Here is a 26,279-nt window from a genome sequence, read left to right on the forward strand (position 1 = left end):
TTTGTGCTTTGTTGGTTTTGCATTCTTGATCCATGCGAATTTTCATTCAAAGTTATTGGGCAAATTAAATGAGTTTATAATCTTATGGCTGGATAATCCATGTTAATTTGGGTCTGATGGTGATGTTTCATACTCTGGCTGTTACATTATACAGTGTTCTGCTTTTTAGTTTGTCTTAAAACATGGCATGGAGTTTTGGACATGAAGTCTTTTTCAGTACGTCAACAGACAGAGGTGGACCGCAATGGAGTCCTCATGAATTTTGAATTAGCCCGTGTTTACAAGGGGCAGCATTCTTACTACAGATTATGTAAATGCCATGGAGCAACCAATACCATCTCCAAATTGATAGATAGATGTATGCAATGAAGTTCTGTGAAACATTATTCATGCAAGAGAGTAAATATTGACGCTGCTGTGATAGTTCTCAGACCTGGAGTAGTTGATACCTGATGCATTTAAAGTATTATATTATTGTTGAAGGTTGAATCTAAAAATTCCATACTTTTAGAACTTTTATTGACCAATTAGTGTTAGGACATCCCTGCGCAAAATCATGCAATAATTTTGTGTGCCCATTTGGAAACTTACCTTGGTGATTTACATTCTGAAGCCCAAAGACAAGGAAAATAGAATATGTTGGAATTGCAAAAGTGGACAAATATGCCACAGTTTTATATTTATTTTGTTGTGTTACTAATAGAATCTGGTTTCAAAATAAACTCATGAAACAAGCATATCATTCACTAGGCAAAAGAAATGCATGAATATCAAATACTCTTTGTGTGCAGATTTTCTGCATTTGAAATAGTTAGACATGGCAGAAGTTGGAGGTTGTCATATTTATTTGTACACTGCAAGATTCTTGGGAAAGTAAAGAAGCAGCCTGCTAGATTTTGCTACTGGTTAATTCCCTGTTTGTAGGTTTTGCTTGACAGTGTGGGATCTAATAGCTTTTGGAAAGTTTTATGTTGTATTTTCTTGGCCATGGGATATTTAATGCTTGCTACAGAAGCTTTCAAATTTATTAAGTTTTTTGTTTTAACATTATTTTAGAGTTATAATCTTTTAAAATTTCCAGTTGATTTGGTGGTAGTCAGCTCATTGAAAATTTCTTGAAGCACAGGCTTTTGTCGGAGTAATTCTAAGATCTTTAGGATAGACTCCAAAATGATCATGAGATATTTATACATATAGATGTATTGAACTTCAGTTTTGGTACTTTTGGATTATGTACTGATTTTGAAAAGGAAAAGACTATATATCACTAATTCCATGAAACAAAGATACCTTTTGGTTTAAACTGTTCTTTTAACCTTGTCTTTTTATATCTGCACCTTTCTGTTCAGATTCTCATGCAACGACGATCACAAATGCATAATCATCCACCTACAACACCTGCACTCGTTAGCAAATTGTTAGAATCATGATATTTCTGACTGAACTCTGTTTCATCTCTGTTTGCCATAAATTTTGCGATCCAAACTCTTATTTTACATGATTTTAGGATTCAATCTTCTAATCTTCGTTTCTAATTTGCTCCATAAATATCACCATCCACTTACATTTGCTATAGCATGGAAGAAGTTGATAGAGCTAGGAAATTTTGATACAACACTTTTTATTGTTTGCTAGTTCTTATCCTTGTTAGGAGAAGACCTTAAAGAGGATACATAAAATAGCTACTTCAACGATTTTGTACCTGGAAGACATTCCACCGTAACATCTTCACCTCCTGTTCCATATGCTTCACTATAAAGATTGACTGCCCTCTGCCGATCATCCAACTGTCAGTTCATCACCAAGTGCTGAAATTCTGAAACTCTTTTGGTAAGCTAATTGTTCTCAGTTTAAACAGGATAAGACCTCTCATTCACTTAACCAGTTGACTTTGTTCTCTAGTCAAGGTTATTGGGAAATTTTTGTAGCTTTTTGCAAAACCTGGGGCCATGTTGACATTTTTGGGATGATTGATGATCATGGCATACTGATTTTGTTGGTGATATTTGAGACATTGGATGTGAAAACCTTTTAACTGAGAAAATCTATGGATCATTTTATACATTTTAAGTCGAAGGATCCGTGCAAGCGTGTGTTTAGTCTTACATCAATTATGGGCTAAGTCAATTTTAAGTATTTATTTAGGGCTAAGGAATCTAAATAATATCTTCTGGCTAGTTTTTTTTGGTGAGGTTGTAGAAATTTTCTTAACAAATTTATCAGGTTGGGAAATTCAATGATGTATTCATGCACATATGATGTCAGATCTTCTTGCAAATCTATCTTTATTTTTATTTTCCTATGAGGTAGAAGACTTCCTTTATGGAGAGTGGCACCTTCTTTGTACTTTTCCTATTAATTCTTTGTCCATTCTTCCATCCTTTTTCCTTTCCCCGGCAATGTCAGCAGGCAGTCAATAATTTTATTTAGAAGGATACTTTGGAAAGCATTGTGGAGTTGCTCGATAGCTGTATTGCCTTTGTTTGTGTAGTTGCAGTGTTGCCTTCCCCCCCTATCCTAGTTTTCTCTCCTAATTTTTACTAGGGGATTAATCAGTGCACGTGGATCCATGCACATTATCTGATGTGTGAGAAATTGAGAGCATTGAGAGTGAACAAGTGTATGGATGTGGTGCATGGCCTGTACCAAAGTGAGTGCTTGATGAGTGAGACCCATAGGAACGACTGATTGGATTGGGTGCATGCAAGGTTAATGTGGTGCATGCAATGTAAGGAATAATATTTTCTTTCATTCTCTTTGCATTTTTTTCTCTCTTGAATTCTATAGAGCCTTTTTTTTTTTTTTTTTTTGCGCTAAAACAGGCATTTCATATATCACGAGTACGAATACATCCAATAGAATCGGAAAACAAAAGGTCTCGAAGTGCTCTGGGCATCTCTCTCCTCAGTCCATAGGGTACCTTCTGAGTGGCTCGCAACATATGCCGCTATCTAGTCGGTCGCCCCATTGGCCTCACGATATATATGCATGGCCTGAAATGTGACATTCTCCCTTGCTATCTCCCAAATGTCGCGGAACAGGAGGTGAACTCCTCTATAACTGCTCGAGCCCTTTTGGACCCAGCTGATCACCGTGGCCGAATCTCCCTCCAGTAGAACTGAACTCGCCTGAAGCACTCGCCGCGCGTAACACATACCCATCCAGGCCACCAGCATCTCTGCCCCAGGAACCGAGATGTCGAAGATGTGACAACATCCGCTACCACCGCACCAAAACTCGGCCTCCTGATGACGAATCCAGCCCCACCTCTCCTACCTCCATCCAAGACTAAGCCATCAAAATTGACCTTGAGAAAACTCGAATGTGGGGGCTCCTAGGTAAAGAATACCCTATGTGGAGTAGCCGAAGCAGTATGGGGGCCCCAGATATCCCGAGCCATCAAAGGTCTATGAGCTAGATCTGTATGTATGATCTCTGCTGCCTGAACTCGAACCCGCTCTATCAAGAACCGCGGTGATGGGCTGCCCTTGCCAAAAGCTCGGGCGTTCCTGGCCAGTCATACCTGATAAGTTGTACAAGATGCTCGAATAGCCATGTTGCGCATCTGAGAGATACCAGCCCATCACCGAACCTTCTCCAAAAAGCAATCCCTCCGACACCAAGCGTCCCCGGGGATCCCAGTCAAACTCTAAGCACCCCACGTCGACACGCACTGGAAGAGCACATGATCCACCGACTCGTCCACCCGACAATCCGGGCTTAGGGGGAAAAACTCACTCCTCGTGTACTCAACACTGAACACGTCAGCGGACGCTCCCAAGTCACCTTTCAGATGAAGAGAGCAACCTTCTGGTGTAGCCCAAACCCCCACATCCAGCCACAATCTAAGCCCGGTTCTAACACTTACTGAAGAGCTCGGAAAACATCATCGGCTCCGACACTCACTCTGCAAGTAGTGCTCCAAACGCTAACATCTGCACCTGCAGATTCCGAAATGGGGAGCGCCTAAAGTTGTCCACCTCAGTTAATACTGAAATCAAGGAGGTCGGTCTAAGCTCAAGTCAAAATATCCAATATTTTTTATCAATAATATAAGAACCAATTCAGTCTCAACAAAGTTGCACAGCGTGAAAGTGACATCAATCTCTGTACTCTAAGAAGTTAAAGGGATGTTAAGATCTTTCTGTTGTTTTTTTAGTTTATGATATTGTTCAACAACAAAACATTTTTTTGAAGTTTCCCAACCCATTATAAGTAAATTATTTGATAACAGATAGCAAAATGTATAAATAATGATTACCGGTGAAACCGTGTCGAGCTAAATATTCGATTCTATTTTAAAATCTCGTTTTAGAAGATTTTTCTAAAACAGATTTGGGATGCGAGATATTGGCCGGTGAAGCTCACTATGTTCCTAACGGTTGGAGACCGGAGACGTTGAGTCGCGGGACGAGGAGAAGAGAAATCAAACAGACTAAGAGATCATCTCATATCGAGCCCTAGATTTTATCAAAATCTCTATGCATAATTTTAACAGATTACGTTACGGACCTTCTCCAGGCTAGAGCCCAGCCTAAACAGCACTCTAATAGATAAGAGAGAATAAAACACTGTTCATAGAAGGAAACCTTGTTTACGTCTAGGAAAGCCGTGTTCTTCCCGAGCCGTTTGGCTGTGTTTCTTTTGGGAGTCCAAAGCATGGAAAGATTTAGCAAAAGTCCATGGCATTGGATCACAAGAACGGATGAATCACGAGAAGATGACGACAAGGCTCCAGTGTTCGCCTCGCCATCTTCATCAACAAACGTTTTCCACGACGACGATTCGGTGGCGACAGCAAAGCGCAGGCCTTCCAAGACGATATTGGTTGCGGCTGCCTCACGAATCCGATCGCTCTTCACGGCGTCAATCGGCGTCAAGAAGCAACCGGCGGGCCTCGGTCCTCGCGTGACGGGGACCCTCTTCGGTCTCCGTTACGGCCCCCATCGCCGCGTCCACTTGGCCTTCCAGCGGGACCCCAAGTCCCCACCGGCGGCGCTCATCGAGCTGGCCACCACGACAGGCCCGTTCATGGCCGACCTGGCATCGGGGCCGGTCCGGTTCGTGCTCGAGTGCCGGAAGAGAACGGACGGCTCGTCGCCGGCGCCACTCTGGGAGGAAGGCGAGTGGAAGGAGTACTGCAATGGGGGGGTGCGCGGCAGTGCATGGAGCGGCGGCACGGGGACGTCGATCGCAAGGTGCTCGGGGCTTTGCGGCCGGTGACGTTTGGGGCGGGAGTGATGCCGCACGGCGAAGGCACAGGATCGAGCGGCGATCTGGTATATATGAGAGCGAGGTTTGAGAGGGTGGCGAGGTCCAAGGACTCGGAGGTGTTTTATATGATTGGTTCGGAGTCCGAGGGTCATCCTGAGATTAGCATCTTCATGTTCAGAGTTTAGTTCGCGTTTCTTCTTCTCCCCTCTTTTATTATGAACATTGTTTGCTGTTTCCTTCGTCTGCTTTTTTTAGGTATCATGGAAATATATAGGATTTGAGAATCTTAGACACACAGGTTTAGCAAATTGAAGCATTCGATTCTATTGACACAGAAGTCAGATGTTTAGCAAACAGCAAAAGGCTTTGAAAAGCTTTTGCTGAACATTACCCTAAAACAAAAAAAAAGGCTTTTGCTGAATAGGAGAGGTTAGACTGATGACAGATACGTTCGGTTAAGATTTTAGCATGACAAGTTCTATTAGAGGGCAGATTTAAATTTTCTTCCCGTAAGTGGTCAACTAAAAGAGATTTGTGGCCGCTCAGAGAGCACCCTTATGATCTATTATTTTCTAATTTTATTAGATATATATGTACCCGTATTGTATGAAATATCTATTTTAGCAAGCAAAGAAAAAAAAAAACACCTGTTTACATTGCAATGCTAGTTGATGACAAAATCACGTTGAAGGAAAGAAATATTCTGGTTTTGTTCACAAGCCAGGCATGGAAAACTCGGATGCAGTTAATAAACGCAAATTACGTGCAAGCAACAGCCAGAGAAATCACCATCAAGAGAATCTCAAAATTGCAACTGAAAATTAGTTAAAATTAAGAACAAGAGAGATGAATAAACCAAAATTGCAGGAAAAATTACAAAGAAAGGCCTGCTCCTCATTAAACAACAGAAATCCTGCAGCAATAGGACCCCAGACAGACCAAGGCACCAACAATTGTGCTTTAAAAAAAAAAAGTTACCAAGTTAAGTGTTGTTCTGTTGAGCATTCAGTGATAAATGCAAACCTCAGCCACAGGCAGGAATGATTTGAACTGGTAAATGAGAATAACTGGGATCGCTTTGGCCATTAGAGCTCACATGAAACTATTCCAGCTCAACTAGAATTCCCTCCAACCCTTATTTGCATAAACCACTGGATCTCTTCCATTAGCAACTAAAATTAAAGCATCAATAGCAAATATGATCCCAAACTACTAAGAAAGATAAAATTTAAAATATAAAGTGTTGCAGTCTGCTTAGCAACATGAGAATGATCATGCTTACATTCATTAAGAAAAGTCACACGATGATGGACTACATGATACATGTAAGATAGGATCGGACATCCTACTGATTCTAGAACACCAAAGACTGGGAGTCCATCTTTCTTGACAGTAGTTGCTTCACTATCCAATCAACAAATGGGTACAGCCAAATTTATTTGCATTACCTTTTGTTTGATCACAAACATATAATTTCTTGTTTAGGAATATTTACAAATTGTGAAAACATTCTGCAATAACACCCAAAATTTGGGAATCCTTTGGGAACATTCTGGTTGAGCATCATGCAGATCACCTTAGATCAAAAGGAGGGTGAGCAGAATAAGACGATACGACATCCAAGTATCATTCTTCTTGCAGCATTAGTAAAAGATGCTCCTTGTACATAAAGGGATGTATCAAGGGCACCCACAAATGAGAGAGATACCTGGGGATACTCACATCATAAAATAGACAAGCACATAAAACAATTAAATAAATAAATAAACAATAGGCAATCAAAGGAAGAGAATATAGATGTATTACCAAGTAGCAACTCCAAGAAACAACCAGTGAATGATAAAAGAAACCAAAAAATCCTTATTCAGATTGTTAGCTTGACAGCAGAGCCTACCCACAAGAAATGTTCCATCAAGTGAAAAAAGAAACAGCAAAGACAAATCTATTATGTACCATTTCTATACACAGGATAAAGTGTTTGATCAATATTTTGTTCTAGGACTGTTATCAATTAGAGCAAATAATAAAAAACGCTCTCGGCCTAAAGAAAGAGGTAAAAACACCCTGCTAAGGTCTTGTAGTTCCTAATTAGTTATTTTTCGAGAACACGAACAGAGCCAAGCTGGTGGCCGCTGGAGAACAAGAGGTTTGTGTCACCTATCGTACAGGCTACAGAACCTCATTGTTGACATATGAGATGCAGATAGAACCTGTTTTTTTGATGCATAATTGAACTGGAAACAAGTCAGGATCAACCTATTTATGACATTTCATATCATGCAAGAGGATTGCTTAGCAGAAAGACTTCATTGTACTAGAATAGCAAGAAGTAAGCATTTAGTTGGCATTCATTACATCACAAAGAAGCAGTGAGCTTTATAGACTACTCTCATAAAACCTACTATAGAGAGCATTGAATGACAGATAGACCATAGCATGGAAGGATCATTCAAGTAATTTTGATATATAAGTAGAATTATGTGGATAAGGTCGCAATGTATTTGTACACATACTAATTTGAAATTGGATGGTTAAATAAAAGTACTACTTTCAAATGCACATGCAGGTATTAATATTCCCAGATGACGAACAAATTGATATACAATACTGAACTGTCTTGTATTCTTAGGCCAGCATACACATATATTAATAAACATGTGATGACAAAATTTATGTCAACATAATGAATATTTCTTCACGAGGGCTTCGATCACGAATAAAGGATGATTAATTAAAGAGACATATTATCAAGTCTGTCTTAAATTTACAAGTTCTAAAAGGACGAGTCCATATTAGTTCTAGAAGGTCAACTTAGGAGTTAGGACACAGTTCAAGTCTACATTGACTTAGGACACCAGTTATATATTAGTCTAACTTGATTATTGTAGGAATACCTGTTCAATCTAAATCGATTTACTCTATTATATATATATATATATATATATATATATATATATATATATATATATATATATCCCTTATAGCCCCAAAGGAACAGTGTAATTGAGTATCCTAGATATTAGGTGCATTGGGAGCTAGAGTTTGTGAGGTAATCTTGTACTCTGTAATCTCCAAAAAAAAAAAAATTTATAGTGAAGCTTTTGCATCGTCTCTGCCTGTGGACGTAGATCAATAGACCGAACTATATAAATATTGTGTGCTCTTGTTCTTCTCTTCTTGTTTTGTTATTCTCGCTGCCTGTCACAACACAAATTAAACCATCAAAATACAGAGAAGAATACCTGACACTTAATCTTCAAGACAAACCTAATAAAAAGAAACTGAAATTTGTAAATATGTTCTGCTAAACACACCAGAAACGTTAGCATGCATATTGTATAATTTGACAACAACTTGATGCTTAAGCAAAGGCACCTATTTTCTTTTTTAATTCAGCTAACCAAATCACTCCTTGCTTGCATGTGAAGTTTATTAGTGGCATAAGATAGTAACACTTTACAGAATACAGGCAAAGGAATACATAGTGGTTATGTGGAAATGGATACGTGTGATGCAGTTACAGAACCTATCCTATATCCTATACATCACATCCTGGGGAAAGCCTCTGGTTCTATTACGACCAATTAAACTTCAAATCAATTTTTAAATAGTTCTGATAGTTGAAGATGCAAGAAAGAAGCAGGCCTGCTTGAAGAAAGAAGTAATCCCAGAAAATTAGCAGCAAGACAGTTGGCATTTCTTACCAAAATATGGCAGTGGAAGTGTGTAACATGTGTAGAAAGCATCCATTACCTATTCTTACCAAGAGGCGTCAAGAAATCAAATCAGATCGGAGTTCATCAAGCAACCAACTTGGCAACAAAATTCCACCAGATACAGGGTCTTCAGAGGTTAAAATATGCTGGTAAACTACCCACATTTATACCATCAGGACTCGTCCAAAATGAAGCAGAATGGTAAAAATAAGATCATAAAGAAGCCCTTTTTTTTTTTCTTTTCCGTAAACCAATTATTCACTATACTATAAATTGCCTAGGTAACAAAGTAAACAAATAATATTGTCAAAAAAAACAGAGATACATAATATAACATGAAGGATTGAATTATCATGCTCGGCTAGTGCATGCCAAATCAATCTACCAACTGAAGAGAAAAAAAAATGAAGGGCAAAAAGATAGAAGCAGCCTGCATGTAGGTGCACCGATGCTTTATCGCTCATTGCGCACTCAAAGCTAGTTCATAATATATTAATCATCTAGAGCATTGTTCCAGAACCAAATGAAGAAACATGTCTTAATATCATGCCAGAATAATCCCAGGGCATCATCAAAAGAAATAGCAACAATGAATTAGTCGGATTTTGATTCTTTTATTGTACCTATATCACAAGTTATACAATCACCAGTAGTTTAAATGAATCTGGATTAGCTCACAGTTCTTATGACAGCAGGACAAAATTTTCACAGACTACATCTGGAGCCCAGTAAAACAACACACAAAAGATAAAGCAAACCAAAGATGTGCCACCGAGCAACTCACCAGAGCTAAGATGATCATGTTATATAGCAATTATTGCAAGCATATATATGCTTTATGAACTTTAAATGGATAATACAAACTTCAGTGCAATACATATAAGTTGCAATATGATCGTTCATGTTTATGGCATCAATTCATTACAGAAAAACAAATTCAAAATTCCTAAAATATGCGATGAATTATCCAAAAAATAAATAAAGTACGCAAGAAGCTTTTTGATCTGGGTGTTTCCTTTCTAGTTGCAAAAACAATTCACCATTATAGCAAGCAAGAGCAAGAAGAAAAAAAAGCATTCCAGGAAAATGGAAAAGAAAGGAAAACGCAAATAATGAGGGTAGAAGATAATCAATACCTTCCACAAAGAAATTCCTATGCTCAAAGTCTAAGATCCTCAAAGGAAAACACTTTTTATCATTGAGATAACAGCCTCAAATGCACTGAATCACCTGATGCTCCAGGCATAAAAGTGCCCGCCCGCTTCCGCCTCATAGCTTCCCACATGAAGCCTCGCTCCTTTAAAATCAGCATTCTACAATTGAAACTGATACCGTATCAGAAGCCAACAAGCATGCCCACATGGATTTCAATAACAGAATTTGACAAAAAGAATTAGAAGGAATGTGTAGCTTCCTCATCAAAAACACTATCTTTAAACATTTCATGAAAGGAAAGACAATCGACACAAATCCATTTTCCAGTCCTCTCCCCTCCTCCTTAAACCCACCACTACATCAATCAAAGAAGAAACCCACCAAAAAATATCCAAAGAATTACAAAAGAATTGAGAGAGTGGGATTAGCAACAGGGGCTCCTCAGCTTGAAAGCTTTCCTAGGACTTGTTGCCGCTGGATGGCCACTTGAACTCCTTGCTTGCCATCTTCTTCACGAGAAGAGACGGGTTAATGTTGAGAGGCACCCTCCACGGGCAATGGTCACCCAGACAAAAGCTTCCCCAACCTCTTGTCGTTCCTCATGACCAGCAGCATGTGCCTTTGGAATCATCAGCTTCCTGTTATCCCGCACCCACGTCCCCAGCCAACGCCAGAACCTATAACAATATAATCCCACATTGGAAAAAAATAAAACATCAGAGGACTCTAGATCTACCACCATCAACTAAGGAATTCACAGAAGAACAGAGTTTTACCTCAGTTGCAAGGCAATCAATGATGGCAGCAAGGTAGACAGGGTTGCCAGCCAACACAATAAGAGTATCAGCCCTTCTCAAGGTAGTAACCAAACTGACTAGGAATTGCAGACAGGCCTTGAAGAACTGGGAAAGCAACAATTGGGAAATCAACCAAAAAAAGGTGGGGACAGGAGATGTCGAATCATAATATGGCTAAGTGAGCAATTGCAGGACTTCAAAATATTGCAGACCATTGAACATGATCAGCAGCTATATTCTCCTAATCATGGGTTTATTATAACAATCACGGACTAACAAGCAAAACCATTGAAACATTTGAGAGAAGAATACCTAGCACATCAGTTTTGATCTTCAACAAGTCTAATAAATAGAAGATAGAAATTTGTACTTTGTTTGCTTAAGATATCAGAAAAGACAAATAGGTAACAGGCAATTAACAACATCATGCATAAAGCAAATTTTCAATGCAGCCAACCAATTTATTCCCTGCTCATACTTATGAAGTATATTAGCTGCCTAAGATGGTAAAACTCTACAGATTTAGAGGTAAGCAAGTATTTTGAAGAGAACCTTTTTCTATTCATCCACATCCGCATCATATTTATGGTTCTCTTGGGATAATAAACATCACCACAATTTTTGAAGGGTTCTGATAGTTGAAAATGCAGGATTGAAGAAATAACAGGTGGTTTGAATCCATAAATAATGGTAGAAAAATTCATTGCAAGATAGTAAACTTTTTTGTTAAGTGGGTACATAGTGTATAACATGTGGTATAGCAAGATACCACTGGGTAGGGTTGTAATCTTTTGCGTGAAAGAATGATTCACCTTCATTCACAACAAATCCACCAATGGATTGGTGCAAATGTCGCTCTGAGATTTGTACAAGCCGATAAATGAGAGAATTCGTAGTTCTTTGAGAGTTGTGTGGGGTGCAATCCAACAGACAATATCACAAAGGAAGATCAATCATTCATTCACGCCAAAAGATTACAGTCTGAACCTGCAACCACTACCTTTTTCCTGTCCAAGCAGGGATAAACAAACCATAGCATATCAGAGTTCACCAAGCAACCAAAATAGCAAACATATTTCCAAGACAACATTTATTCAATCAGGATTCAACCCTAACAAGAAGCAGAGGAAGAATAGTATGCTAATAAACCTTTAAAATATATAAACCAACCATCGGCCATAATGTTAGTCGCCAAGCTTGGCTAACAAAAATCCTTAGGCAATAATACGATTGATCAATCAAGAAAACTAGTTCGGAAAGATTAATTATCATGCTCTGCTAATACAATGGGAAATCAGTCTAACAACTGAAGAAGGAAAAGAGAAAACGTCATCGCAACCTGCATGCAGGTGCAACAATGCTTTATCACTATTTTCACAACCAAATGCTAAAAAAATTTATCATAAAAAAGGAGTCCTGTTCTGGAATTAAATGAAAAAACTCATCTCAAAATACCATAGCATAACTTACCGGCAGTCCAATTTTTTGGAGTTCCGTGATGACAAATTATGCAATCATCAGTAGCTTGAACGAATGCAAATTTGCCAAGTGGTTTTGACAATAAAAGAAATTCAGCATTGCATTACTTGAACAAGGCTTACAACTACATCTGCCGATAAGAAACTATAACGAAAAACAAAATATGGAAGAAGCCATAAGATGTGAAACTAACTCACAAGAGTGGAGATGATCCCACGTTATGTAGCAACCATTACAAGTCATCATTCCACCCCATGATTTCCAAACACAGCTTCAATATAATAATCAAGTCATGATATATTTAACCAACATTCAAGACATTGCACCGATTACACTCATTCAACGGTATATAATTCACAATCTAGATCCATTTCGCACCATATTATCTGGTGTCTTGTCAAGAAACATTACAATTGCCATTAACATCTGGGTGTTTCCCTTAATGTTCATAATAGTTTAACCACATTTCCGGCAATTCCATCAGGAAGCAACAGATAACACCAAAATTGGCGAGAGCAGAAGAGAATCGATACCTACCACAGAGAATTTCCAACACATCAAACGAAGACACTGGGTGTAAGGAGATAATTGCCTTTACTGAAAATTTGTTGTAAAAAAAAAAACTTATCCGTTTCCACCTCATAGCTTCCCATATCAAGCCGCTCTCCTTAAATAACAAACAATGTTCTAAGATTGGCATTAATTATGAAATTATGTGACTAAATTCATCCATCTGGAATGCACCTTTCGCCACAAATTAGGACATCAGAAGTCAACCAGCGAGCTCATACGGATTCCAAGAAGAAAAAAGAAGAAAAGGGGGAAGAAAAGAAAAAAACATCGGTTCGACATTAAAAAAACACCGTCTAGAACATCTCCTGAAAGGAAAGAGAATTGATACAATCCATTTGTCCAAGTCTTGTCCCCTCCTCCTCCTTACACCGTTCCCAACATCAAACAAAAGAAGAAAGCAACCTAAAAAAGATCCACAGAATTACATACAGAATTAAGGGAGCGGGAAATAGCAACACAAGGGTCATCGGCTCCTAAGCTTTCTTGGGGGATTTGGTGGTCTTGGCGGGCGACTTGGGCTCCTTGCTCGCGGTCTTCTTCGGGAGAAGCACTGGGTTAATGTTGGGCAGAACCCCTCCATGGGCGATGGTCCACCCGGCGAGAAGCTTCCCCCAACTCCTCGTCGTTTCTCACCGCCCAGAAGCACGTGTCTTCGGGATGATCCGGTTCTTCTTGTGTCCCGCGCCGCGTTCCCGGCCAGCTCCAGAAACCTAATAATCCCACATAGGGAAACGAAATAAGACCTCAGGCGACTCTACATCTACCACCGCCTCGAGAGCGAAGCGTCAAATATTTAAAGAATTACCTCAGCGGCGAGGTATTCGAGGACGGCGGCGAGGTAGACTGGGGACTCCGGTTCGACGCGCTGAGAGTAGCGGCCCTTCTTGAGGTAGCGGCCGATCCGGCCAACCGGAAACTGGAGGCCGGCTTGACAGACCGGGAGACCGGCTTCTTCTTCGGGCCGCACCCTCCCGGCCGCCAGGCCCTTCTTGACCTTTCCCCCCCGATCTCCATCTCTCTTCTCTCCGGTGATCTCTCTCGCTCCCTGCCCCTTCAAATTTGGCGATTGCCGGTCGACGAGGGGTTATTTTATATCGCGAGGACGGGAGGTCTCCTCTTGCGGATCGAGTGATTTGGGCTGTTGGATTTGTTTTCGATCCACGGCTGAGGGCAGCTCGGATGGTGATCCGCGGCAAGTCAGGGTTGGACCAATCAGGTGAGGATTTTGGGTATCTATTGTCAGAATGCTGAGTTGGAACCCGCCATGACAAGGGTAAATTTGGTTTAACTTGTTCGAGAAGGAAATAAAGCTGGAGCGGACCGGGAGACCAGCTTAAATTCGATTCGATCCATTTTGGAGGTCTCGGATCGGATCTTAAAATTGAATCCATTCTATTTTTTTGGGTTAGATCTAGATTTACTGAATTCAAATCTAACTCGACCTAACCAACCCGTTTGAATTTTAAGCAATTTTGGATTTCCAACCCTACGATCTGACCCGATCTGACCCAAAACCAAATCAGATAAACCATTTGGGCCCAAAAAAGCTTGAACTCGTGTTGTTCTCTAAATTATGCCTTAATGATTGAATGGTATATGTTCTATAATGCGAGCAGCACTTTTGCATCTTGGGTTGATAGGTCCAATTCAAAATTGAATAATGTAGTTTTATTGTCCTCGTTTTGGAAGTTTATCAAAGAATAGTGAAACATTTGTAGCAACGACAGTAACAAATTGGGCCTCAGAAGAAGGGCCTGAGTACGAAGGACAATCAGGTTTGTCCCTATATAATCTAATTTGACAAGCATTGCATAATTATTTTTAGCAGCCAGACAATTGGGTTTGTGTTTTTTTGTCCTTTCAATATTCTAAAGGGAAGCCATGTGAGTTGTTTTCTGCTTCAACAAGCACCAGTCATACTCTTTCAGATTTATTTAAACCTAACCTGGATCCGAATTTTCTGGGTTGGAGACTGGATTCATACAACACCAAACCCGATCACCGAATGGAACCCGTTGGGTCCAAAAGTTCTAGCCAATGGAACCCAACCCAATCATGACTCGATCTCTATTGGATTGGATTTTAGGTTCCAACATTAAAACCTGAACAAGAAACCAGAATTAGGTCAGGGTCACTCATGACCTACTTCAACCTGACCCATTTGCACCTCTAGCCACCATAGGCCTTGCTTATCACAATTTGGTTATTTTGGTCGGACTATAACTTACAAGCAAGATATGCCATACCATACCAAACTAAATAGCATGCAACAATATCGTATCATATCGTTCGGTACCAATATGTGATATGAATGATATATATATCACGCCCCGATCCTATCACTCAGGTTAGCCACATGAATACTAGAGCGATGCCCTTGATATCATGCAAAGCCTAAAATAAACAATTCCAATAATTTTAAAAAATTTAAATCACAATTAATAGCCATAAAATCCAACTAAATAGATCTATTATAATTAAATAACCAACTTGTTCAATTACAAAATTTTCAAATATTCATTGGTGTCAAAAAAAAATAAACTAACTAATAATGCTAATGCTCAAACTCCATATCCAACCAATCCAAAACTACGCATCATGTACTCTAGAAAAAAAAAATATAACAGATGGATATAAACTTTCCACCTAGTAAAATTCTCCGACCTTACGCCAATATAAATAAATAGATTAATAATAAAGATAATCAATAAATAATATTGAATGAAATAAATACTATAACCATATCAAATAAAATAAATTCAAAGCAATATAGTATATATTATACACACACACATATTACAAATTCTAATAAATTAAACCCTAATAGCTTTATATGTCATGTCATCCTTTTTTTGTTATTTTAATTCCAAGTTTCCAAAATAATTTAGTTTTTCAATTTTGGATATCTTAGTGACACGTGCGAGGCAGGAGCAAGTTAGCTTGCATTTTCGTCACTAATCACCAGACGCCATTCTATCGTTCATGCGAGCACGTGACTACTGGCCTACGTCACGGGCGATTGTAATTATGGCGACCAATCTAAATTCCGTTCTGCTATCCATCACGGAAGCTGGAGTTATCGTGCACGTCCGAAGAGAGACGACCAGTAGGTCCCCATGACATGCACTTTTCAAAAAGGTAAGACCATTCCACCCTAACGAAGACGATAAGCAACAGCCTTTCTCAAAACCTAAAAAAATTGGCTGCAAAACTTTTTTTTCCCTGCATTAAATAGTGGCTCTGGTCTTGCTCCTTTCCCTTTCTATCGGTGAAGACCGCATCATGCTAATTTAAGATTCTTGAGGTCCATATAAAACAATTCTACTCTCTCTACCGTGTACATGCAAAATGCTTCACATTTGTTATAACTTGTCTATTGTAAATTAAAGCAAGGTTGATTCGATTAGGACCGTCATCAATTTCTCTCAAGACAAAAATATGAGGATAAAAATATATCAACCTTATGCTGAAGAAACAATTTAAATGTTGTCGATGTAATCCGGTCAGTTCTTCAAAAAGAGTTGTGAGATCTAACGTGACGTCGAAAATACTCACCAAGATCAAAACTATTGGTTTGTTACAAGGTTTGTCATACGGTTTACAATAAATATTACATATGCAAGCAGGCGCGGGGGTGCAATTACTTTAGAATCCTTTTTTTTTTTTGGATTAAGGGGGTCGTCCATGGGCAACTAAACCTAAACAAGGTATGATCTCTAATCCTCTTAAGATCGGCAACCCTTTAATGCTCTCACATGATTACACTTGCTGTACGTTACACCCTTGCTGCCTCACGAGTTTTTTTATTCCTCTAAAAGGAAAAATAATCATCTAATATATATAGGTATTTGATATATGTACACAATTGGTTTTATTTTGAGCAGAAATAAACAATAATTTGTATTTTGGCTTTTTGTACACAGGACATAATTTAAGCTATTGTAATTTTGTTGAGAGGAGACTAAATAAATTATGTATTTAGTCTATACAAATATAGCTCAACTATTTTATTTTTTTTGTTAATTATAGCTCAGTTCTATTAGTTGAGTGAATTTCAATAATATGTGCAGTTTTTGCTCCACTCAAGTTAAATAGTGAAGAATTGAATAAAGAACCAGCTAGGCTAAAGTTGTTATTAGTTATGAAAACAATTATAACAAGAGAATATGCCAATAAATTATAGTAAATCTAATTGTATCATTTTCTCCTGCTCTTATTGAAAAAAAAAATATCAGTCAATTTATGGTCATTAACACTTCATTATTTCTACTGGCCATAGAAGTTCATTTCTATCATTGTCTTGGTCGGTGACAAACTATATGAGAAGTCGAAAAAATAACAAAAAGTGTCATATAACAAGCCTTTTTAAAAATGTTTAGTGCAAGACTAGTATTTGAAATATAGCACTAATATAAATTAATAATGTGAAAATGATGAGGAAGAACAGTCTCCAACTCATATCTGGTTAGTTTGAATAACAAGATGGGCGATTGTGTACTTTCACTCAAAAACTAATGTCATTTGAAGCAAAACTCAAACAGAACAGGCCTATTTATACATGCCCAATTTCATTTCTTTAATTTTTTTTCTCCCTCTTCTCTTTGTCCCTCCTTGTTCCCATCATTTAATGAGTTTGGACAATCCTTCTATAAATGACCCCAGGCGCCTGTGGTTTGCTCACCATCTCCGTTCCTCTCCCCTCGTGTCCTCCTTTTCTCCATTCCATCTCACCTTTCCCCATTCTCTCTGCTTGTGTCCTTTAAAAGGATGTCTACTCGAAGGCCAACTCGTCACAGGCGCCAGCCATCACAGCATGCAATAGATCTCCCTAATGACCTCGAGACTGCAGATGTTCCTCCACTGCAAACTGGGGAGAAGAACATGGAATGGAGGTCTCCCGAGACGAAACCATCCGAGGTTCGCTTTGCTTTACCACCAGTGCCGGCTTCTTCAAGCCAGGTGCCAACCAAAGCCGACTCCACCAAGCCCCAAAACTAGTGTTTTCCCTTCTGTGTCCCATCATGTAAGAGCGTGCTTCTGGTCTATCAATATGTTGAATAAATAAGAAGTCTGTGCTCGTGTTTCATCAAGAAATGGTATCTCCGTAATTGAGGCATCTTGTTTGAGATTTGCTTTGCTCTCATGTTTGATGCTTTTGACTAATGATTCACATGATCAAGTTTGAGATAGTTCCATCAAAAGAGAGAGAGAGAGAGAGGTAGAAATTATCGCCAGTTTTGTTACATGCTTGTGTACGTATTTTGACTGATGGTTGTTGGTTGATTGAAGCCAGGCTGCCACCTTAGGTTGATCAGTTAGTGATAGAATTTAAATGGAGAAGATCTTTGTCGTTGATGAGCAACAACAGCTATCAATTGATTCTTATCCTTCTACTCTGCATTTTTTGATGTTTTTGGTTTACATTATTATGCGTACTTGGATATTGGTTTTGTGTTTTTGGAGTTTCATTCAGTGTGCTTGGAACTTTGTCATTGGAACAAATCAATAGAAGTACCCCACCTCACACACATACGCACGCACACTTTTTTATCAGAAAGAATGGATATTACTACGTACCTATCGATTTGCGCAAGAAATAGATCAATCGAGCCACCAAGGTAGTAGCCTGGTGGTAAGGGGGCGATAATTCCGCCCAAGTTGCCCCGGGTTCGAAACGCGCGGGCGTCGATTAAATTAGGGGACCGGATGCCCCACGCCCGGCTGGCTTGTTGGCGGTTATGCTTTCCTTCCACTTGTACCAAGGTGGCGCTGGGGTGACGTACCCACACGTGAGGCGGTGAACCCAGTGGGGTGAGCCCACGGGTCGGGGAAGGCACGCGAAAACCTGCGACCTGTATCGAACATTCCTGGTGGAAGGGGGGGCCCAGTAATGGGGCTGCTACGCGGGTGGGCTGGTCCCTCCCCCTCCCCTCCTATTTTTTACCAAAAAAAAAAAAAAAAAAAGAAATAGATCAATCGAAGAGAATCATTCTGAAGAGGGCTTAGACAGAAAGTTTTGGCCGGTAAACTGAATTTGTTGTTTTCTTGAGAACATTAATATAACACCTTGAATATGCAAGGTGATTGTCCATAAAGAGCGGTTTTAGTTGATTAGTATTTGAAGTAATATCTTCAAGTTACTGAATCAATATTTCTTGATTGCTATCAGAAGTATATATGTTGATGCTTAGGTCCCACTTCAATGAGAGGAGTCAGAGAGATTCTTTCAAAAACAAAAAATGAGAGGAGTGAGAGATAAGGACAAAAGGACTCTAAGCAGTTTTTACTGGAAAAAATTAAAACAAACTTGCATCTATGAGTATGAATACATTAATAGAATACGATAACAAGCATTTTTTCTATCAAAAAATTTGGATGAAAATATTATATTGTTTATGGAGATTAATTTACTATTTTTCATCTGCAAGCCACATTTGAATTTCAGTTGCTCAATTGGGGCCACGAGAGATTGACACAAAATAAAGGCATGTACATAATTTATAAGGGAATCCTAATTCAAGAAAATCAAAAAAAAAAAAAAAACTAAAGTCAAGGCATCATCTAAACATCAAGTTTAAAGAGAGAAATTAACTCTCCCCCGCCTCCTCACCACCACACACACACACACACACACATATATATGTCACTTGTTGTATCCATTGTCTTACATTAGGCCACTATACTGTATCCCATGGTCTTGACTAGAACACTTCAAACTCTTGCAAATATCATTTTTGTCGCTACCATATAAAGGAAATTGTTATGAACTAATCTTCTACGTGGTCTTGCGCTAGAGCACTTCAACTCCTGCTAACATCAATTTTGTCGCTACCATATAAAAGAGTTTGTTATGAACTAATCTTCTCCGACATGGTAATGAAAGCTAGCTTTTTCTAGAAGTGCATTTGTTTGACATGATCGCTCACTCTTTTAATAGATGCCTTTTTATGGAAGAAATTTTTTAATTAAATTGTTTCTTTAAAAAAGTTTATAAAAAAGAAAGAAAATACACACGCATACACATGTGTGTGTGTGTGTGTCTACATTCTAGATCTCTTCTCAAATCTATTTAAGACTACATAGGATAATGGGGGTTCCATAACGATGATCAAAATTGGTAAATATAATCTATCATATCTAAATTGCTTATATAATTTGGAGACTCTTAACCTATGTATCAAGTGATAAAAAAATGGACATTCTAAATAAAATTGAATTACATGTATTTTTGATTACTTGATGCACATGTGTGATTTTCAAATTACATGATTTTTAGTGTATAAGCAGTTTAGATGTAATAGATCACATTCAACTACTCAAATTGTTGTTTTGCAACCCCATGGTTTAATATAGACCTGATCAGATATACACACATGCATACATGCATACATACGTATTTTCATACATACCGGCACACATATATACATATATGTAGCCGGATCAGAACAAATAATTAATTTCAAGAAATAGGTACCAATTTTGCCATTTAGTTGAGGACTTGAGCTTGGGATGGTTCCAAATTGATGTGGTAACATCAGAATTAACAAATAATAAAAAAGTAATGTGCGCACCCATGCACGAGTATATTTTTTGCCATGTTTAATTCAATCACTAATTTTTTTTTCCAGAAAAGAGATGGATAGCCATACTTCCAGTGGGAGTAGAAGTGCCATTAAAATGAGACCACCAATCCTTTGATGAAGACAATAGATTCTGGCTAGCTAGAAAATAATACCTTCTGAACTCCTTTTGCTTAGAAAAATATTGCTCTCCAAAATTTAGCCAGATTGGCACTATGTTGGATTAGGTAGAGCAATGAAGTTTGAGTCTGGAAACAGCTCCCAATCAACAAGGATAAAAATTGTATATATTCAGCTTAGCGAAAGTAAGAAACTCCCTCCAGTTATTTCATGTGTATTTCTTCTGCCACTCCATGGCATATCATAATTAAATCTCTATATTGTCCTCAATGTGTATCAAAGTTTCAGACCTATTGCTAAAGGCAAGAAACGAATTGGTTTTAGGAAACCAAAATAGCTATCATTTAGGAACTTATACACATGAATGGACTTGTCCATCGTATTGGATCTGACATTATGAGAGACACCATCTCCTTGATGATCTGTCTCGTTCTCTTTTTCTTTTCCTGCATGATGATCTTGTTTAGATTCTGAGATTGATACATTTTGATTCCTCAAACGAAACTCTAAGGAAACATCGCTATAAACTACTCATCATGTTCAAGCCATGAGTTCACTTGCAGCTGGTCTGAGACATTGCAATATGGCATTGATACAACGACCAGCCTCGGGAACGAACGATACCATGCATGCATGCAGATCACCTTTTAACACGTCAGCCTCGCATTCACGTATCACCTTATCTATCATGCTCTGCCATCGTATAGACAAACTCAGAAACTCTAGAATCGTGGTGCCACCTCCCCTATAATTCAAATCAATTACCCTTGCAAAAGAGCAAGAGCTTGTTTGAAAAATTCCGCAAAACTAGAGTGAATTTCTTATAAGACTGTAGATGCTACATACAGACTATTTAAATGAGATCCATATCAACCTAATCCCTCTTCAATCCATATTCTATGAAAGATGAAAAAGATCTTCATAGAATTTTTTTTTTTATTCTACAGTCCAACAGATTAATAAATAGAATTTATGTCAAAAGTAGGATGGGACTTCAGAAAAAAAACGAATTGGACAAACTAGCAGGCTTAATTTCTATAAAAAATTTAGCCTAATTCTGCTGGATTGCCCAAGCATGCCTTAAACGAATGTTTTTGGAACTCCAGATGCTAACCATTGGGCTCGAGAACTTCCAATGGATGATATATGGTTGCTTGTGTTGCCCTTTCAAAAGTTTTCTGCATCCCTAATGTGAGGTAATTTGCTCCACTTCAACCTTGTTTTTAGAAAATCACAATAGAGAAGCAATGTCTGACCATTCTTTAATTGGTGACCATGGAGAAACGACGATGCACGCTAAAATAGTACCGGATACAACTTGGTTTTATATTTCAACAGACACTTAGTTAACATGGAGAAATAGGTATGTAGATTTCCTAACCATTATAGTGTTATTGGGTAACCAAATTTTTGTGCGAATCAACAAGACATCTAAGCTATCTTGGAGGAAAATATTTCACATTAATATAATGTGTCTTAATTTTTTTTAATGCCGAGGATATGCTTTCTTTTTATCTTAAAAAATACTTTCATTTTTTTTCTCTCATGCATTAACTAATTGCTACACTCTCTCTTTTTTTTCCAATTAAATTTGACTTCTTTCATAAAAATTCTCGAAGAGTTTGGACTTTATATTTTCAAATTCGACCTCCAGATAAATTAGACTCTTTTGTTTGACTATTAAAAGTTATTTTCACTCTTCCTATAAATATTCATTGTGCATGCAGGCTTGATAGTTTCAATTAATTTACAACTTTAATTCTTCAACTATATATTGATTAAATTATTAATAAGATATTTCAGTGTTTCCTTACAAGTTAACTACTCTAGGTGATCATTCCACGTGAACCCGTTGGAACAATCAAACTGACTTTCTAAAATTTTTAGAAGTCTGTATTTGTTGGAATTTCTCACAAGGTGGGCTTGATTTTATTTTGTCCAATTACTTTGAGTTAATTTATGATCATATGATTATTTTGGACTCTATTATTTTAGCCATATAATGTAATGATTATTGTTGTAGGCTTAATTTGGTTAATGAGCTCTATAATGGATGGATCCATTAGTATTATATTAATTGGACAAGGTCCCACTCTACTGACATATATATATATATATATATATATATATATATATATATATATATATATATATATATATATATATATATATATATATATATATATATATAATATATATATATATATATATATATATATATATATATCTGCGTATAGTGAAACTTTAGGGCATTTAGGTTTTCACATTCCTAGAAGACACCTATTCTATTGAGGAGATATGCATCAAGAAAGAGAAAGAGAGAAAGAACTATCTCACTCTTGTATTTTTTTTTTTTTTTTTTTGCATGATACTGCCATAGCGATTATTAATAACTTCTTAAGAATCTTGAGATATCTCTCGATTGATTCTAATTTATTTTATATTTTTTTATTCTAATCTCGGCACGGTGTCCATGAAAAATCCAACAGTAGTACATGGAGTTTACTTGATCACAATTGGCATATGAACCGGGAATCGAACCACCCTGATTGAATCCCAAGCAAGAGAGTATCATTTCCGATTTTTGAATAATGATAAAAAAAACTAATTTCACTTTGATTTTATTCGGTGGGCGATAAGGGCTTTTAAGGCTTCAGTTGAAGGTCCATCCAAGAAGACCATTTAAATGAAGCAGGCCCAAGGCTATGGCCCAACCTCTATAGTTTATTCCCTTCTAGTGCGGCATGTCGACATCCACCGCCGCCCAAAAGGTCGTGGGATGCCTCCAAACAAAGGGAGAAAACCCAACAAAAGGAACTTGAGATTAATTTTGAACCAGAGAATTTGAGGCTTCGAGCTTCCTTTCGCGGTCACGGATAGGTTTGGCACCGAACCGGCCAAGAGTAAAATTGCAAATACAACCCGTCCTCAATCCATCTGATCTGCGAATTTCCTCTCCATTCAGTTGTTCACTAATAGATTTGATATAAGAAATAACTTGGGTAGCATTGGGTATTTGATGATGACCCAATATCAATAGTGATATAGCTAGACGTGACAAGAACACTATGTGTGATTGCATTCTAGTGATCTTTGGCGGATTCCAAATCACCCTCATTTCTAAAATTATCGTCAATCCAGTGACATTGAATCCAACCTTGAGGACAGATTTTCAAATTACCTTAGGACAATAATGTTAAATCCACCTTAGAGACAAAAATATCATAATTTCATAAAAAAATGTCTCCTAAAATCTTCATCTTAGAAAAAAAAAAATTCTGGCCGGAAAAAGCTTGATAATCTCATTAAAAAAAATTGATAATTTTCTGGAATTGCATTAACAGATTTTAATTAATTTTAGCATTATTGAATTGGTCTAGAATGACAGATTTTGACAATTTGATTTATATTTATGCATATTTTTTTATAATTTCTATAAAATTCTTGTTTAACAATTACAAATGTATGAAATATACTATATAGTCATCGATCTTAGATTCGTATGGCAAAGCAACATCACTGGAATATAGTATATTAATACGATGATTCTGGATTACTAAGAATTATATTATTTTGGAATAAGGAACACCCATGTTGTAAGATGTCATTTGGGTCATGGAACACTAGGTTAACTTTAAATTTATTGGGTTGGCTTTTGTAGATCGTCGGTTACGGAGGCGCTAGCATCCCCGGCCTCCAGACTCGCTTTCATTCAGCGAGTGCTTTAATTATTCTATTTCGTGACGAGACCTTTAATTATTCTTTTGACAAGATAGGTTCTCTAGCTTTCAGGCCGTTTTTAGGTGTGGGACATAAAATAGCTGGCTTTTTTTTTTTGAAAATAGGAGGGGGAGAGAAAATCTCACCCGCGTAGCAGCTCCCACTTGGCCTCCCTTCCACCAGGAAATATTCGATGCGGGTAGAAATTTTTGCACATACCCTCCTCGACCCGTGGGTCACCCCACGTGTGAGTATGTCATCCCAACATCACCTTAATGCCAGCTGAACTAGATAGCGTTCCCATCGAGCGTGTCCAGGCTGGAGGCATTCGGTCGCCAATATTTAATCGACGCCCACGTGTTTCGAACCTGGACCACACCGGTGAAAATAAAGCCCCATTCCAACTGTGCTACCACCTTGGTGGCAATAGCTAGTCTTTGTTGAAGGGCGAGGACAATGGAAATTGCATCCACATAGTATCTGGTTGGATTGTTTAATAAGGAATTTAGTCCCTATATTCTATCATAGTAAGGTTACTTGGTATAGATAAGTTGTTTCACTCCGGCAATCGGGGCTTAGTATCAGCTAATAACTAGGTCTTGGGGTCCTCCAATGAAGCAAGTGATCAATTCATAACTTAAAACTGTATCACACTACCTTTGTTTTCTAGATGTTAGTTTTTTCTTTTTTAAAATTTATATGCAAAGATATTTTTTTAATTTTCATAAATAAGAAATCAAAATATGCAACACTTATTCATGATCCATTCATATATCTTAAATTGATGACTCTTTTTAACTCGGTTTCGCATTACTTGAGCCCTACCCCTATGGCAAGGTGGTCAGCATTGGTGAGTGATCTTGGTCCCCGATTGATGTGTAAACTGCGACGATAAACTGCATGAACTCACTTGATTTAAATGCATATATAATAAGTCATGAATAAACTCTATTTGCTGTGCCACTTGCAATATAAGGACACCCAAAAATCCCTTGATAAGCACCTATGCTGAAGGAAAAACAACCTCCACACTAAAAGGCTAATGATGAGTTAAGTCAATAACCTTTTATACATTAATCAATTTTTTTTTCTCATCAGTATAATTATCTGGGTTCAAGAAAAAAAAAGAGAAGGCAAGACTAAAAATACAAAACAATGAAAATACGATAACATAATGAAATTTTATGACCTACTTTGGTGATCAAATAAATGGTCAAATATACTAGTGCCATTCCCTCTGAAATAGAAGGAATGGATTTATAACAGGGAAGGCAAATAAAAACAACAAGGCAAGAGGAGGAAGAGGGATGGAACAAAGGAAGCGGCGAAAGTGTCAAGAAACCAAAACAGACAAATTTAAGAAAAAAAAGGCAATTCAACTATGTCTTCAAGAAAGGCAACCAGATTTGCTGATTTCCTTGAGAAAGTTTCTATCCTTCGACTTGTTCAATGAGTAATCTTGGTGACTCTGCAAGCTTGAATGGATGCATATCTTTTGAACAAAGTTTTTCCACTACCCAAAAAGAATCCAAGATCTATAAGCTAAGATGGTTGACCAGAACTCCAGGGATATAGCTCATGGCTGACAAATGCATGACCTGTATAGATTGGGTCATGCCAGGCTTGAGCCGGGTCAGAGTTGTCCACCCACTAAAGCAGCCTTCTGGCCTGTCGACTGGGCCAGCCCTTGTCATGCCCAAAAGACTTCCCCAGGCCCAACCTACCGGGCCTGCGTAGTTTCCACGCGCGGCACATAAAAAACCAATAAGGGCTCGTTTGGTTCGCGGGAAGCATTTTCCTTCCTAGGAATATGATTCCTGGGAAACAAATTCCTAGGAAGAGGATGCCTAGGAAAGTACTTTTGGCATGTTTGGTTGACCATGGGAAAGTGACAAATTTCCAAGATGCTTATGTTTGGTTGGCCA

At 38.1% G+C, this 26,279-nt stretch overlaps 2 pseudogenes; one reads left to right on the plus strand and one right to left on the minus strand.

Moving 5' to 3' along the window:
* Positions 1-4,361: 4,361 nt before the first annotated feature.
* On the plus strand, positions 4,362-5,399 carry LOC103706000 (annotated as a pseudogene).
* A 7,784-nt stretch (positions 5,400-13,183) lies between these two features.
* LOC103705949 lies at positions 13,184-13,991 on the minus strand (annotated as a pseudogene).
* Between the last annotated feature and the right edge of the window lie 12,288 nt (positions 13,992-26,279).

The sequence above is a fragment of the Phoenix dactylifera genome, chromosome 3, assembly GCF_009389715.1.
Source record: "Phoenix dactylifera cultivar Barhee BC4 chromosome 3, palm_55x_up_171113_PBpolish2nd_filt_p, whole genome shotgun sequence".
NCBI lineage: Eukaryota > Viridiplantae > Streptophyta > Magnoliopsida > Arecales > Arecaceae > Phoenix > Phoenix dactylifera.